The 4,473-nt window shown below is 34.4% G+C and overlaps 1 protein-coding gene and 2 long non-coding RNA genes across 6 annotated transcripts in view; all 3 read left to right on the top strand.

The window, feature by feature from the left end:
- The window catches only part of LOC109542504 (tachykinin-like peptides receptor 86C), a 183,591-nt gene that overhangs the window by 141,430 nt on the left and 37,688 nt on the right, over positions 1 to 4,473 (top strand). The window lies entirely within an intron of this gene.
- On the top strand, positions 303 to 879 carry LOC125503999. Its single transcript, XR_007281236.1, has 2 exons — positions 303 to 546; positions 607 to 879. It is a non-coding gene; the product is annotated as an uncharacterized LOC125503999 (long non-coding RNA).
- LOC125503996 lies at positions 1,426 to 3,054 on the top strand. Its single transcript, XR_007281234.1, has 2 exons — positions 1,426 to 2,205; positions 2,556 to 3,054. It is a non-coding gene; the product is annotated as an uncharacterized LOC125503996 (long non-coding RNA).

The raw sequence follows: 4,473 nt of genomic DNA, 5'->3' as shown, positions 1-4,473 counted from the left end.
CAATCTTAAAGAACGCACACAACTAAACATTAACACCATTATTGAACTTTTAACAATATGTGTAAAGTCAACTTATTTTCAATACAATGACAATTTATGTAAACAACATTTTGGAATGGCTATGGGGTCACCACTATCCTTATCTTTCACTAATTTATTTATGGAAAGTTTTGAATCAACTTTCAACAGAAAATAAATAGAAATGAATTGCTATAGGTTTTATATATCAGTGTGATTTTTACATATATAGAAATAATCTTTATTTCCTATAGAAAAAAGCTATCGACCCAATCGGTGATTTTTTACATTTTCGGTATAATAAATGATAATTTATTTATTTCATTTTAGATCTGAGAGAGAAAGCTTATGGAGATGCTTCAGTTGGATATGTCCAACTGAAAAGAAAAAATAACGTTTGCGTTGTGAAATGCCAAATTTGCCCTGAACATGGAGTACGTTCTCAAAATTACTCTATAATTTTGGAAGTGGATAAATCCGAGGAAAATAAAGTCAAAGCTGAGTGTCAAGACTGTGCGGCGCCAACAGGTAATCCATTAATATTTAAAGATGCAATCAAATATAACGTCTGATTTTTCTGATTTCTAGGAGGATGCAAACATGCTATTGCTTTTGTCATGTGGGTTCATCGACGTAGTGAAGAGCCAAGTCCTACAGAAGTAGAATCATATTGGAAACGTCCTAAACTTTTAACTGTGGCTACATCACGATTTATTACCCTGAATGATTTTTGTAGCGAAACAAATTTGTCAGCAGCCAAGAACTATGATTTATTAAATAAATTTGTGCAAAGAGGGCTAGAAATAGAGGCTTCTAGTCAAATTTTAAAATATTTAATTGTAATTAAATGGAAATTCATCAGTTCTTGTGTTCATTTACGGAGTTAACGCGTAGAAATGTAACGGCTGATGAATTTGTGTTGTATGCATCATCGAAAATACAGTTGTCCGACTGTGAAAAAGCATTTCAAAGCACAATTGCCCAAACTGGATGTAGTATGGGGCATGATCTACGACATAGGTTGCCAAAGAGGTCCAAGTGGACCCCCAGGGATTCATAGGAGACCACACGGAGGTCCACGTAGACGTGAAAACAAAACAGAGGTTCACAAGTAATAAGGGGGGGTGGACAAAAAATTTGCTGGTTTTCATAATGAACAAGAATTTTTGCTTTGATCTAGCTATCAACCTACGTTGATATTGCAGGTAGCATCATTCACTAGGTAGGTACTCAAAAATATATGAGACGCTGTTCAAACCTCAGATTAAACAGATGCATTTGTTTACGTTTTTCTATGGGAGCAACATTAGTTCACAGTCTATACAAAAGTAGGTACTTACGAGGCTGCTTTGCCGGCTCGGTATTCAATTTGATATATATGAGTGGCATCAACAACAAAATAGCAGGAAAACGGTAGCCATGAATATATTTAGTGTTATATTTGCTTAGTTTGTAATAAGCGACAAGCAAATGTCATTAAAATAACAGCTTCGAAATTTTATATTTAAAAATTCATAAGGATTTTTGGTGGTAATTACCAGAAAACATAATGAAACATTCATCATGACAACACCGCAAAGGGGAGAGTACGTGATAATGACATGATAGTAAGAGGGAAAGAGCATTTGTTGGACAAGTAGATACGGCAATTTCTCGTGTTTTTGCTGATAACAAGTGATAATCGTGATATTAATAAACTCCTTTCAATTGCAGGAAAATCGTCCTAAATTTTCCTAACCTGTACTGTTTTGCACGATTGTAAACAGGGACCAGTGGCGTGAGTTGTTTTGAATTTATAAGCTAAGAGCCAAATTCGATCCCTATCGAATCGCTTTCAAATCCTTAAAAAAATTGCGTTACTATTATAGCGTTTATGATTTCAAACATATAATGTAGAGATAAAGGTCAGAAAATGAATGAATCTTTCATGCTTAGAATAAATCGATAATACAGATTTTTACTACGCCTATGGCTAGCAGCCAGACCAGTTGATTTTCCGATTATTCTACTCTTTGCCCGGTATCTACTTTATCCCTACCACCGGTTTTTATTGCTAAATCGCCGATCGATAGAATTTGAACAAATACGAATGCCAAAAACAAAACGTTACTCATTTGTTTCTGGGATTTGGAACATAAAAGTGTGACTGTGAGTGAATCGATCTCAGTGTTTGCAGTGCCGGAAAAAGTAAGTATCTGCCTATTTGTTAAACATATTTTTATTGTAAACTGTAATTTATCAATGATATTATATTTGTTTTATTATTTGAGTGTAGCTGTAGTGGGTAGTTATGTAGTAAAAAAGGAATACTAGAGATTATCCAAAACTTCTGTAAAAGAACAAAAAGCCAGGAAAGGTTAAACTTTAGGCACATAAGGACTTCTTGGTTTAAAAACATTTATTTACGCGACGATGATTCATTAAAAGAGCGGTATTTCTACGGTCATTTCGTTTTTTTTATTGCAATAATTCTATTCTGTTGGGTTATAATAGCCATATTCTTGTAAAATCGCCTCAAAAACAAACATTTTTTACAGGTCACAACTGATACAAAAAATGGATGAATTTAAGAAGAAATGTCGACAGTACAGTGTTGATTATTTGAAATTTGATTTGCTTCCATCAACGTATTACAAGAGGAGCTACTTGAGCTCATCACCAACGAGGAACTGAAGGTGAAATTTTAGAAAGGCTAACAAACATTTTGGCTGCAGGCAGAAATCCCCGTAAAATATGCTGGGCTATGGAAAATTGTGAGAAAATTTTTGATAGGGTTTCCCTCGTCCTATCTTGTCGAAAGAAGTTTTAGTGTCGTTACCAACCTTTTAACAAAACAATGAGCATATTGAACATCACAGAACGGGGAGATTTGAGATTCCTTCTTACAAAACTGAAGACAAATATGGATAATTTGCTGCCAATTCATCAAGTACATCCGTCTCATTAAAAGTATGACTATGAGAAAGTATTGTTAATTTACATTTCAGAGTTCATTGTTGACTGTTTGTATTAATAAATGTTTATAATTTTGCATAACCACAAGTATTATTTAAATAAATAGGACACAAGAAAATGGGGAAATGTACCGGCAGGGGCTCTACCGAAAATAGTAAAACTTTAAAAGTGGTCCACGAGAAAAAAAGTTTGCGAACCACTGATCTACGATATGGAAGAATTACTGCATCAAAAATTTATGAAACTGCCAAATGTAAAACTCCTGCTGTAACTTTAGTTCAGTTGGTTATTGGTGGACTGAAGAAGTATGACACACCAGCAATGCAGAGAGGAAGAGGGCTCGAAAAGCATGTCTTTCGTGCATTGGAAAAAAATGAATAAGACTTTTGAGAAATGTGGTTTCATGCTGTCACCAAAATTGAACATATAGTCCATGATTAATCACCAGCCCAAACATAATACATATCCGAGTGAGTTAAGGTTGGAACAAATAATACTTTTTCTAGACCTATTGTTATTGTACAAATCTCACTTCCTGGTTGCTGGGAGGAAGCGGAGTCTCCTTTGAGATTGGTTTGAGCTTTTTCTGCTTTGCGATGGTGCAACTCCAACTGTAATCTTCTGGCTATTGTCAGACGCCCAGCTGACCTAACTGATGCTTGTACTTTCATTTTTATAACACATGCATGTCTGTCGCATATTTTGCAAGTGTCCGTTCTAGGTCTACGGAAACTCAAATTAAAAAATTATTTTTTGAAAACCCTGCAGTAGTATTTGTAGAGCACTTGATTATGACGATACTTTTTATTAAATGCCTTTAAAAGAGGATGTATGTTAAGCTCTGGGCTTATATACAGTTTTGAGCTTTTTTTACGAGCGTAGTGGCTCTCCTCTTTTGGTATAGAATTTATGTGATTTATAATACGTTTGCGATATTCTTTTGTATAAACTTTTCAATAATTGGCATGAGCCAAAATATAGCCTTTATCTGTGTAAGTTATATCGCCACTTTTCTTCTCTTTTATTATAACTTCCATCTTTTTTTTTGCCAGTGACAACGAATTCATTAAAGTTTTCTTACAGACGTTTACGATGCTTCCTATTCCGTCGGGTAAAGTATAAAATACAGAACACTGTCTTCTACTCTCACTCGAGTCAGTGTATTAACCATTATGCCTTCTTTTCACCTGTCCTAGATGTATATGGGACATAGAAAACGATCCTTGCGCGTTTAGATCCAAAGAGTATGAATTGAATATATTACTGGATTAGCTACAGGAATAGATGTACATTACATATACTGTACAATAATTACCTTAAATAGTACGTTTTTGCTGCACCTAGACATAAATATCTGTACGTGCAGCTAATATCATCATATAAGTAGGCACTTAATTCTAAAGCTGAAGTATCGGTAACTAAAATCAACAACATCCGCATCAAAGAGTTAACACATACAATTACAAATGTACCAGGAAACAATTTAAATTCTGAAATATA

Source organism: Dendroctonus ponderosae, unplaced genomic scaffold (genome assembly GCF_020466585.1).
Source record: "Dendroctonus ponderosae isolate FM_Combo_2020 unplaced genomic scaffold, Dpon_F_20191213v2 Dpon_F_20191213_3, whole genome shotgun sequence".
Classification (NCBI taxonomy): Eukaryota; Metazoa; Arthropoda; class Insecta; order Coleoptera; family Curculionidae; genus Dendroctonus; species Dendroctonus ponderosae.
The sequence above is the reverse complement of the archived record's forward strand: the minus strand, read 5'-3'. Positions and strand labels throughout refer to the sequence as shown.